This window comes from Apium graveolens, chromosome 5, assembly GCF_009905375.1.
Source record: "Apium graveolens cultivar Ventura chromosome 5, ASM990537v1, whole genome shotgun sequence".
Taxonomy (NCBI): Eukaryota; Viridiplantae; Streptophyta; class Magnoliopsida; order Apiales; family Apiaceae; genus Apium; species Apium graveolens.
In genome coordinates, this window is record NC_133651.1 from 187,266,203 (window position 1) to 187,279,344 (window position 13,142).

Below are 13,142 nucleotides of genomic sequence, written 5' to 3' on the forward strand. Positions count from 1 at the left end.
GGACTCATTGATTAAGACGTGTTACTTATTATTTCTGGTTGTGTTTCAGGTACTTTAGCGAGCGTTTATGTAAACACGTTCTCGTACTCGCAAGAGGACTTTAGATTCGGCTGAGGAGACAGACTCAGTTCTTGATATTCCGGAGAAGATATATTTTGAAGATTCGGATAAAGAGAGTGAGCAGAAAGAACCAGTAATCATGGGTGATCGTATAGTTCTGGTAGATCCAGCTCTTATGGACTTTTCTTGACCTAAAATTGATGACATTCAGTCAAGCATCCTTCATCCGGCTATTTAGGCTAACACTTTTGAAATCAAGCCGGGCACTATTCAGATGGTGCAGAATTCTGTTTCTTTCGGAGGTGCTGCGACTGAAGACCCCAACATGCACATCAGGAATTTTATCGAGATCTGTAGTACTTTCAAATATAATGGTGTGACTGATGAGGCTATCAAGCTGAGGCTTTTCCCATTCTCTATGAGGGATAAAGCTAAGGACTGGTTACATTCTGAACCAGCCGGGTCCATCACTACTTGGCAAGATCTTGCGTAGAAGTTTTCAGTGAAGTTCTATCCAATGGCGAAGACTGCAGCTATGAGGAGTGCTCTTACTCAGTTTGCTCAGCAACCAACAGAATCTATGTGTGAAGCTTGGGAGCGCTACAAGGAGATATTGATAAAGTGTCCACATCATGGTATGCCTGACTGAATGGTGATCACTGGTTTCTAAAATAGTTTGGGGGCCCAATCTCGGCCAATGCTCGATGCAGCAGCTAGAGGCGCCTTGTGGGCCAAAAGCTATACTGAGGCTTATAATCTTATTAAAACTATGGCTCCAAATGAGCATCAAAACCCAACTCAAAGAATGATGTCTGGGAAGGTACCAGGTATTCTGGAAGTCGATGCAGCTACAGCTATTGCAGCGCAGCTCCAAGCGCTGTCTTTGAAAGTCGATTCTTTAGGCACCTATGGAGTCAATCAGATAGCTATAGTCTGTGAGCTTTGTGCAAGATCTCATGCTACGGATCAGTGTTGTCTTTGTAATGAATCTGTTCAGTATGTGAACAATTATCAGCGACCGCAGTAGCCTGTGCTAGCTACCTATCATCCTAACAACAAAAATCATCCCAATTTCAGCTGGAGCAATACTCAGAATGTTATTCAGCAACCATATCAGCAAGGCGTGAGTAAACAGTTTAATCCACCTGGATTCCAGCAACCACAGCATTATGCTCAAAGGCAATCATATCCTCAACAAGGAGGTGCTGCTCCACCTTCTAGTTCTAATTTCGAGGAACTCAAGCTGTTGTGCAAAGGTCAGGTTGTTTCTATCAAGACCTTGGAAAATCAAATCGGTCAAATAGCCAATGCAGTGCTCAACCGTCAACCTGGCACACTTCCCAGCGATATTGAAGTTACAGGCAGGAAGGAAGCTAAAGAGCAAGTCAAATCTATTACCTTAAGGTCTGGAAAAGTTGCTGATGCTGAAAAAGCGAAAGACGGAGAAGCTGAAGTTGTTGATAAAGAAGAGAGGTAAAAGGAGAAAGCGGCGGAACCAAGGAAGACTACTGTTGAACACACTCTGCTTGAGGGTAATACAGAGGAGAAACAGCTCTATCCTCCATCACCTTTCCCTAAGAGATTGCAATAACAAAAGCTAGATAAGCAGTTCGGTAAGTTTCTGGAGGTGTTCAAGAAACTTCACATCAACATACCTTTCGCTGAGGCTCTGGAGCAAATGCCTAGTTATGCGAAATTCATGAAGAGTATTCTTTGAAGGAAGGTGAAATTGGATGACCTTGAGACCGTTGCTCTAATGGAAGAGTGCAGTGCTGTGTTGCAACAAAAATTACCTCCAAAGCTTAAAGATCTAGGTAGCTTCACCATTCCTTGCACCATTAGCAAGTTGTCTTTTGACAAATGCATATGTGATTTGGGAGCAAGCATCAATCTAATACCGTTTTCTATCTTCAAAAAGTTGAATTTTCCTGATCCAAAGCCCACCTACATGTCTCTACAATTGGCTGATCGTTCTATTACATATCCACGAGGCATAGTGGAGGACGTGTTAGTAAAGGTGGAAAAGCTCTTCTTCCCTGCAGACTTTATCATTTTGGATTTCGAGGAAGATAAGAAGATTTCCATAATCTTGGGAAGACCTTTCTTGGATACAGGCCATACCTTGATAGATGTGCAGAAAGGTGAACTTACTATAAGGGTACAGGATCAGGATGTGACATTCAATGTATTCAAGGCGATGAAATTCCCTAAAGAAGACGAGGAGTGCTTAAAGGTGGATTTGATTGGTTCTGCGCTAGCTTCAGAACTTGATCATATGCTAATATTTGATGCCTTAGAGAAGGCCTTAGTGGGGGATTTTGACAGTGACGATGAGGATGGTAATGAGTAACTACAATATCTAAATGCTTCTCATTGGAGGCGAAAGCTAGACATGCCATTTGAATCTCTTGGTACTTCTGATCTCAAGAATGTTGAAAGAAAGCTCAAACCATCTATTGAGGAAGCACCTACTTTGGAGCTTAAACCATTGCCTGAACACTTGAGCTATGCTTTTTTAGGTGTTGCATCTACTTTACCTGTTATTATTGTATCTGACCTTTCAGGTAGTTAGGAGGACAAGCTCTTGAAGATCTTGAGAGAATTCAAATCGGCTATCGGATGGACTATAGCAGATATCGAAGGGATCAGCCCTTCGTATTGCATGCATAAAATTCTGCTAGAGGAAGGTAGTAAGCCGACTGTTGAAGAACAGCGACGACTTAATCCTATCATGAAAGAAGTGGTGAAGAAAGAAATTCTGAAGTGGCTGGATACAGGAATCATATATCCTATTTCTGACAGTTCTTGGATGAGTCCCGTGCAATGTGTACCTAAGAAAGGAGGTATCACTGTGGTAGAAAATGAGAAGAACGAGCTCATCCCCACTCGAACAGTCACGGGATGGAGGGTATGCATGGATTACAGAAAGTTGAACAAAGCCACGAGAAAGGATCACTTCCCTCTTCCATTTATTGATCAGATGCTTGACAGGTTTGCTGGTCATGAGTATTATTTTCTTCTGGATGGCTATTCGGGGTATAATCAGATTTTCATTGCACCAGAAGATCAAGAAAAGACTTCCTTCACTTGTCCATTCAACACGTTTGCTTTTCACAGAGTATCATTTGGCTTATGTGGTGCACCGGCCACTTCTCAGAGATGTATGATGGCTATATTCTCTGATATAATTGGAAACAATGTCAAAGTGTTCATGGACGACTTTTCCGTCTTTGGACATTCGTATAATGAATGTTTGAATAATCTTCGTGCGGTGCTCAAAAGGTGTGTGGAAACTAATCTGGTGCTCAATTGGGAAAAATATCATTTTATGGTGCGTGAAGGCATTATTCTTGGGCATAAAGTCTCTAGCAAGGGTCTTGAGGTAGACAAAGCCAAGGTGGGAGTCATTGAAAATCTTCTACCACATATTTCTGTGAAAGGAATCCGTAGTTATCTTGGTCATGCGGGTTTTTATCGGCATTTCATTAAGGACTTCTCAAAGATATCTAAGCCGTTGTGCAACTTGCTCGAGAAGAATGTGCCTTTCAAATTTGATGATGAATGTTTGGCGGCATTCGAGACTCTCAAGAAAAGTTTGATAACTGCACCAGTTATTATGGCATCTGATTGGACAGAGCCTTTTGAGATGATGTGTGATGCGAGTGATTATGCGGTGGAGCAGTTCTTGGGCAGCGCAAGAATAATCTTTTTCATGTGGTCTACTATGCTAGTAAGACTCTAAATGGAGCTCAAATGAACTACACCACTACTGAGAAGGAGCTCTTGGCTATAGTCTTTGGTTTCAAAAAATTTGGATCTTATCTGCTTGGGACAAAGGTGACAGTATTCACTGATCATGCTGCCATTCACTATTTAGTCTCAAAGAAGGATTTGAAGCCTAGACTTATTCGTTGGGTGCTCTTGCTACAGGAATTTGAGTTAGAGATCAAGGATCGAAAAGGTACTGAGAATCAAGTAGTTGACCATCTCTCTAGATTGGAGAATCCCGATTCTACTTCACATGATAAGACATTGATCAACGAATCTTTTTCGAATGAGCAGTTATTCGCAGTTCAGGAGGAAGAACCATGGTTCGAAGATATTGTGAACTATCTTATCAGCAATATAATGCCTCCTAATATAAATACAGCTCAAAAGAAGAAGTTTCTGCATGAGGCGAAGTGGTACATGTGGGATGAACCATATTTGTTTAGACAAGGAGCTGACCAGATCATCAGGAGATGTATCCCATTCTGTGAGACGGAGGGGATATTATGAGACTACCATTCCACAGTTTATGGTGGACATTATGGTGGTGAAAAGACAGTAGCTCGTATTCTGCAAGCAGGATTTTTCTGGCCTACTTTGTTTAAGGATGCACATCAGTTCGTTTTAAGAATGATCCGGATCAAGCATTCAAGGTTAATGGTTAGAGATTGAAGCATTATTATGGGGAAACGGAAAACCGAGAAGTGGTTAGTGTCGTCTTATTGTCAACTTGAGCAAGGTACTCTACGTCAAGCTAATAACGTAAAAGAAGCGCTTCTTGGGAGGCAACCCAAGATTTGTGACTATAGGAACCCTTGGAAGTTAGTAACCTATCCAAAACCACAAAAAATCAGAAAAATTTGGCAAGAAAAAAGTATTTTCCAGAAACCCTCTGGGCGCCCGCTCAGGATGCTGAGCGCCCGCACAGCTTTGTTGCGCGCCCGCGCAGCTTTGCTGAGCGGCCACTCAGCCCCCGACTGTTGGAAAAAAAAATTTGTCTTCTAAAAAATCCAAAAAAATCAGAAAAATTCAAAAACAAAAATACAACCCACGATTTCTTTTCCCATAACCCACATTTTTTTCCTCATAACCCCACTCCTATTCAAATTTTAACCCTAATTCCTACCCTATATATACATACAACTCCTCCATATACACACCCACATACTTTCAACTTTAAAACTCTCTCCTACACTCAAAACACAACTCTTAAACACTTTTTCTCTGTTTTAATGGCACCCAAGAGATCCCGAACTATTGATAGCAGCAACATCGTTCCTACTGCTGATTGTTCAATGGGAACTGCTGCGAGACCTCGTTTGTTTGATAGGGCTGCTGAGGAGGAGTATACTAGGCTTCTGGCTAAGCCGATTTTGAAGGAGAGGGGATTCTTACCATCGGGGAGGGATGGTGAGTTGTTGCCGATGATTGCTGAAAAGGGTGGATTTCTTTTTGTGAGTCGCCGGAGGCGGTTCTGATGAGCATGGTTCGCGAGTTTTATGTGAACGCAAAGGCTGAAAAGAATGGGTTTACTGTTGTTCATGGGCTTACAGTTGATTATCAGGCCGCGGCGATTCGTTATATGATTGGACAGCGACAGCGGAAGCCCACAGAGGAGAATTGGAATGAGAAGACCCCGGGGACTTTGATTTGGATTTGATTTGTGCTACTCTCTGTCAGCCGGGCACGGTTTGGAAGTTCAAGATGGGAACTAACGAGTATCGTTCTTTTCCGGGGTTGCGATGAATAGGTATGCCCGTGCATGGAATGCCTTTATTTGTGCTAATATTCTGCCTACTTCACATGCACATGAGGTTACAGTTGAGCGAGCAAGGTTGTTATGGGGTATTTTGAATGAGGAGTATTATCTGGACCTTGGTGAGTTCATCTACCAAGGGATTTTGAAGTTTTTGAGGGGAGCGAAGCACATGAACATCCCTTATGCATCTACTGTCACGAAGCTATGCCGAGCAGTGGGAGTTCATTGGCCTTCTCACAAGAAGCTGCAGATGCCGGCTGCTCCTATTGATTCAGTGACTCTGAATGCGATGCAGGAGTGGACAGGTGGAGAGCCCGAGGAGCATGGGTTGGGTTATCGTCTTCCAGGAGGACGTCCAACAGCTGGTGCTACCATGGCTAGGCCAGGTCGTGATGAGGCAGGCTCTTTTAGAGCTCAGGAGGGTGCTGGGATGGCTGATGCCCAACATAGGAAGCTGTCGAGGAGGATGGATGCGATGTATGAGTCGCAGAGTAGGTTCGCTCAGGAGCTCACCCTTGCACTTGGGACTGCTTTCAGAGGCCTTGGAGCTGACATCCAGTGGCCCGTTTTTGGTGAGGACTCTGCTTATCCACCTCCTGATACTCCACCCTCTGAGGGTGATAATGATCATTTCTCCGAGTAGGTATACCCTGTGTTCCTTTCTACTACCTTTGTAACGCCCCCAAATCCGGGGTCAGAGGATTTGGTCGTCACTATAAAATCTCAATCCAAATTAACCTGTTAAATCAATAAATAAATTCCAGTGGAAGATAATTATCATTTATGAACCCAAATACTCTAAGATCTTTTAAGGTTACAGTTCTAGAAACAAGAAATCCAAGTTCCACAAATAAATTTTTCACTTTCTTTTAAAACTCTTTTCAACAAATCTCAATCTCAAAACTAAACCCACTAGTATAACTTCGAAATGAAGTATACTAGGCCCAAATAAAATACACAACTATAATATAATATAATATAATATAAACAACTTTACATAAAAGAACTTACACTAATTCGTAACCCAGGACAAACCACTTTCCGAAAAGCTTCTTCTTTGCTTACTTGAATTACACAGCTAAACAGCGCAAGCTAATCTTTACTGGAGGTTAAATTTAAAAACAGGCAAGTATGAGCGGAAGAAATGCTTAGCAAGTTAATTATAACATATATAGGGTCGTTTTGATAAAAACCGACATCTGCATTGGAGTAGAACATTTAAAGTCATAATTGCTGAACCAAAAAACTCTTTTTGATATTTTCAAGCGAAAGGCTTCTGCAAAACTTTGAATCTTGACGAGAATAAAACTCGTAAAACAGTGTTTACGGAAATATCATAAACCATAATAACACAAAATAATGATTATGGATTGAATCACAAACTTTACTCAAAACCGAACTCTTGAAATTAATACCCATTTTGTTGTCATATCAAATTATATATCAATACGAACTTTGATGCTAACAACATTCCATACTGAAGTCAACACCAATCATCTGTACTAATACCACCTTTAATATTTAACAACAAACTAAGTATCCATAAAATCAGAAACTAAATCAAAACCACAATTCACTTTTAATCCCAAATAGAATCAGTACTTTTAATCCAAAACAAAATCAGTACTTTTAATCCAAAACAGAATCAGTTGATAAATCATTTATTCTATGATTCTCAAAACATTAAAGAAATTTAAATATCAATTTAGATTGGAACCAAAAACATTTCATGTTGTTCCCGATGATCAGTCGCGAAACAACACCGGTATCCCGCAGCCATACCGTAAATATAGGTACTACCCATATCCCGAAGACATACGGTACCTATAGGGTGCCAGAAAAGGCATAACTAGCCTTAAAAGATATTACAGTTGGACCGATATCTCGATCACCTACGCTGTAACCAATAACCAGTAACCAGTAACCATTCCAATCTTAAAAACCTTTTTATTGAAAAAGGAGCCGAATCCTTCGACATACTAAATAATTTTTATTCCCCCATTCACTTGGGCAGGAATACTCGCAACAAAATCATCTTTCTCAAAATCCAAAACATTTATAAATCCAGTAATTTGATAAGTAAAATCACTTAGCTATTCTGATCATAGAATAGCAGAAGAATACTTGCATAAATAGAATCATTTAATTCAGCAATATGTAAAACATTTATCTATTTTGAACTGAATAGGGAAAGCAATACTTGCATGAAAAGATTTAAAATAAATATCACTTGAACAATAAGTGATGATAGGGATACTTGTATAATATGATTCGAAATAAATATCACTTGAATGATAAGTGAAGTCAGGGGTACCTGCCTTTGGGATTTAGTAGTTAGTCACACTCGCAAAGATGCATCTATTCTTTTTAACACTTCACCGATATGTTGCTCCTGCGATTGCTAGAAGCCAGATATCACATGACATTCCATCTCATTCTTTATCCAACACCCTGTCCTGATCACTCAAACGATCTGTATCTATAATTAAAAGATATAGCTTTAATCGTCTAAACGATAATCACTCGACGAACTGTGCGTCAAAAGCCTATCGTCTACCCATATGATAGCCCACACTTAAATATAACAGACAAACACAAGACTATTGAGCCACATACACACGTAATTCATATAACACGTAAACACATAACTCACGTATCATATTATTCATATCACACATGTCTCGGTTCCTCAAACGGTTCGACTCGGTATGTTTAAAACGGAAATCGGGTCAAAATACATATTTTAGATAAATAAGAGACTCGGAATGATTCGTAAAACAAGAGACCTTTCGAAACAAAAAGGATTTGGGTCTCGAAAGTATTTTTATTGAAAACATAATATTTTTCTGAGTCTAGAGGCTTTCGTTTCGTATTAAACGGTCGAACGGTTGATTTAATATGAATTTTTCAACATTTTTCGGAATTAAAACGGTCTCCGAATCATTTAATAATTAAATAGTAGGGTTCGAACACCCGAAAATAATTTTATAAGAATTATCAAGCCTGGAAAATAATATTTTAAAGCTCGAAACTATTTTTCGGAATTTTTAAATCAAGACTAAATAATTAAATCTAATTAAATAATCAATTAAAATTAATTAATAACTAATTAAATTAATTAATTAATTAATTAATATTTAAATTAATTGACTAATTAAATAATTAATTATCAACTAAGATTAATTAACTAAATAATTTGGATTTATTTTTGAATTAAAAATAAATTTTCAGAATTAAAATAATGATTTTCAAAATAAAAAATAAATTTTTGTAAATAAGAAAAGAATTTTGAATTATTTTTAAAATAAACTCTGCATAAACAGAATTGAAATCGGGGTTTGGGGGTTTTTTGGATTAAAAGCGGGTTAAATTCGGGTTACAGGCGGGTCACTAAGAACACAATCGGGTCATGAAGAACCCTACCGAAGAATCACCAGATTCCGGCGACGGCTTGGAATCCAGCGAATCTCCGACGGGATTCAAAACGAGCCCAATCAGTACCGTTTCTTCAGTTTTATTCAACGAATTCGTTCCCACAACATCCAGAACCTCAACAACACAGCAATAATCATCAACAATAGACTGTAACCCCTTTCCGATGAATCGACGAACGGAAACGGTGGTTTTTCCGGCCGACCTTCGATTCAATCGAATCCTCAACAAAATTCAACGATTCCTATATGAAATTAAAGCTCATAATCCCAGGAGTCTAACACAGTAATTTATAACATCAGAACATTAAGAATCAACCCAATAAATCGAATTAAAACTTTAGAAAATTTCATGAACTCGGCTGACCATTTCAAGCAGTACAACGTATCAATTAATAGCATAAATCAATTGCAAATCACATAACCAAACTATCCCAATCATCAAAGTCATTCAAAAATCTTTAAATCAAAAAGCCCCAAATCCGAATAAGAACCCTAAAATCGGATTTTGAATTTGACGAACCTGAGATGTGTTTTGTTGATAGAATTAGATAGAGCTTGTCAAGAGCATCAGATTGATTATAAATATGACACTATTTGGTTCCTGGATCATTTCAAAATCATTGATTGATTCCAAGAGCACCATGAACCCTAGTTCCTAATTTTGGAAAGAAAATATGATTTTCTGAAAAATAAAAATAAAACTGATTTTTAATCATAATTATTAATAAATAAAAAAACTATTTATACTTATAGAATATTGGTACGCGTTGGATCATATTGGATCGATAAATTTGTTGCTTAGCCGCTAAGTAACTGCAAAACGATTCGAAAATAGATTACTTAGCCGCTAAGTAACTATAAAAATGATACAATTAAATACCAGAATTAGATAATCATAAAAACCGGGCTTTTCATAAAACACCATATATGAAAATAATGTAAAATACCCCGTCTCTCGAGAATACGGGTTTTGTTGATTTATCGAAATAACAATCGTATCGAAAAATCTAGCGCCGGGTCGCGCACGGGTCAAACCGTAATCCGGATCGAAAAAGTCAAAATACAGAAAATGTCCGGAATTACCAGACTATGTTAGGAAGGAGTTTTCGGAAGAGTTTCAGGTTGTAAAAACGCAAAAACGGTTGAGGTTTGACGATTCCCGGCTTTATAAAATAGTTTTGTAATTATACATAAAATAATTAATAATTACATAAATTATTATAAAATCATCTAACAGTCCAAAAATTACCAGAAAAATATCACAATTATCTATATTTTATTCTGGACATATAAAAATTAAAATACTCAAATAATATCACATATAAACACCCAAACATCAACTCCAATTATCAGATAATACACTAAAATTCACATAAAATCACATAACAATTCCAGATAATTATAATAATAATATTTGAAAATATGGAATATTACAACCTTCACTGGGGACAATGAAGATTTTAAGTTTGGGGGTTGTAGTTAAGGAATATTTTTGTGTGTGTGTCATGTAGTTGCATATTCATGATAGTTTAGTTCATATAATTGCATATTTTTGCCATATAGTTTTTTTTTATTTTATTTTATTTTATAGCTTTATTTATCATGTCATTTAGCTCATGCATATACCATGATCCCTTTTGCGTTGCTTTACCAATTGATTTATGATATTGATGCGAGTGTAGTGATAGCGTTAGAGTGATGTTGAGTCTTGTAGGTTGACTTGCATGCTAGAAACACTTGTAAATTTACTAAGTCTTAGAGTATGCTTAAGGACTAGGTTGTTGTCATGGTTTGATGGTTTTTGAGGTTAATCTATTGATTATGCTTAGAATTTATGATAGGTTCTTAATGATAAAAGGCATGAAAAGAAAAAAAATTAGAGTAAAAATTGGAATTCATTGCTAATTGTGGCTAGGCGTCAAATGGCTAGTAGTCGGCTCATATTTTTATGCGAGTAGTCTAGGGTTGAGCAAGATGGAGCGAAACGCACTTGCTCAGAAATTTGAAAAAAAAAAGAGAAAAAAATATAGAAAAAAATATAGAAAAAAAAATAAAAAAATAAAGAGTTAATGCATAATTGATCACGAGTGGGCTCTTTGGTATTCGAGTTATTAAGTTCTTAGGGGACTTTGTGCCTAGTGACCTAAGGCTTTTATAGTCTGGGATACGCTAACCTAACGCTCGCTAAATGGATGTCATTGCATAAGTCTTTTGTGGACCTCACTCATTGCACGGTCAAATAAGTATTTATTGTTGTGTTGAATAAAAGCATGATTACGTAATAAGCTCCAGTATTCTTGAAGTGTTATAAGTCATTTTGTGCCTAGAATCTATTCTTCGTATAATCATGTGATTGCCTTGAGGATAGTCGAGTTATGGCAATTGATCTAGTTTCGAAGCATATCTGTTAAGCATCTGCACACACCACATTTCTGGTTGTATGTTATTTTGCATGATTTAATTGATCTTTATTCGGCTAATTGCATTTGTTGAGATGTCGTGAGTTGGTTGGTTTAGTCATTGTGAGGGGGATCGCTGCATTTCATATATAATACATGCATGCATGTTTTTTGTTTTTGAGTCTGTGACACTTGAGGACAAGCATCGATTTAAGTTTGGGGGTGTGATAAGTGGCATTTTTTACCACTTAGAACGTCTTATAATGGCTTGAATTGATGTCTTCAAAATCAAGTATTTTATGTATTTGATGCGTTTTTCTACTGTTTGTGCATTTCAGGGTATAACTTGCATTTGTGGAGAGATTTCATCAGGAATAAGCCTAGGTATGTGCTTGGAATTTGTTATGGGAAGTTAGGAGCAGAACGCAGCAGAAAACGGGAGCAAAATAAGCATTTTTCCAGTAAGGTGATGGGCGGCCGCTCAGCCTCGTCGGGCGGCCGCTCAGGAAGCTGGGCGCCCGCTCAGGATTGCTGGGCGGCCGCTCAGGGGCATAAAATTAAATACTGATTTTTAGAGTTCTAATTATGTTGGACTTCTGACTTCTGAGATGGTCAGGTCTTGTGGGGCTTCTATATAAGTAGTTTCAGAGTCGTTTCACATAATGAATTGTGGTGTCAATCAAGGAGCAAGGAGAGAAGGAAGAAGACCGTTTTAGCACATCGCAACGAAGAAGAGGAAGCATATTTTTCTTGTGATTCTTTTATTCGTTGTATCAGTGGATGCTAGTTTTCTTTACTTTGAACCTTATTACTCTTGTGACGTACTCTGGTTTTAATAAGTATTTTATTTAGTTTATCTTGTGTGTTATTATCATGTTTTCATATGAACCCATGGTGACGATGAGTTCTATCATGGGCTAATCGTGATCATGGGGTCGTAACGGATTTACTATGGAATTCTTTAGTTAGTTGTTTAATACCTTAGTGTGTGATGATTGTATGATATCTAGCATAGGTTGCGCTTATTTGTCTTATGTGCGTCGCGAACATATAAGATAGGGTGTTAATCTCTTGTGAAGCGATGATGGATCTTGAGGTTTAGAACTTGCCATGCTAGCATAGGTTCATGTATGTGTATGCATGATTAGTGGGCAACTCTAACCGTTTTACTTGCCCTGTGTAATCATAAGGAATAACTTGTGCTTAAATCGTTATGTTGTCAAATTCTGTAGACATATAGGGTCTCAACATAATTGATGCATATTCAACTTCTATCTTAATTATGGATGTTTGATAGAATGGTATTAGTATAACGAAAGTTGGCTTTTATCAGTTTCGTGTTGTTCGATTAATATCATCGCCGTTACATGCTAAGGGTAATAACAATAACTATTGAAGGAAGTAGTAATGAAGTTGTGAACTCATGTGTGTTTAATATTGTTAATTCAAATATCAATTAAGTGTTTAATTCTCGTAGTTAATTATAGTTAATAATTACTTAATCAATTCTAAGTGTTATTGTCTTGACATTGAGAAGTAATCATATATTCGTGAGTAAGTGTTAATTGAACATAATTAAGTCTGAGTCTCTGTGGGAACGAACTAGAAATTATTTGTTAGGAATATATGTATTAGTTTGATGATAAGTTAAACAAAATACTTAAGTAGAAATCTAGTGTTTGTAGCCTCAACGGATAAGACCACTATTGCCTATCTGTTGAT

The 13,142-nt window shown here is 37.7% G+C and overlaps 1 non-coding gene across 1 annotated transcript; it reads right to left on the bottom strand.

Moving 5' to 3' along the window:
- Nucleotides 1-592: 592 nt before the first annotated feature.
- On the bottom strand, nucleotides 593-699 carry LOC141662495 (small nucleolar RNA R71). Its single transcript, XR_012550609.1, has one exon. It is a non-coding gene; the product is annotated as a small nucleolar RNA R71 (small nucleolar RNA).
- Between the last annotated feature and the right edge of the window lie 12,443 nt (nucleotides 700-13,142).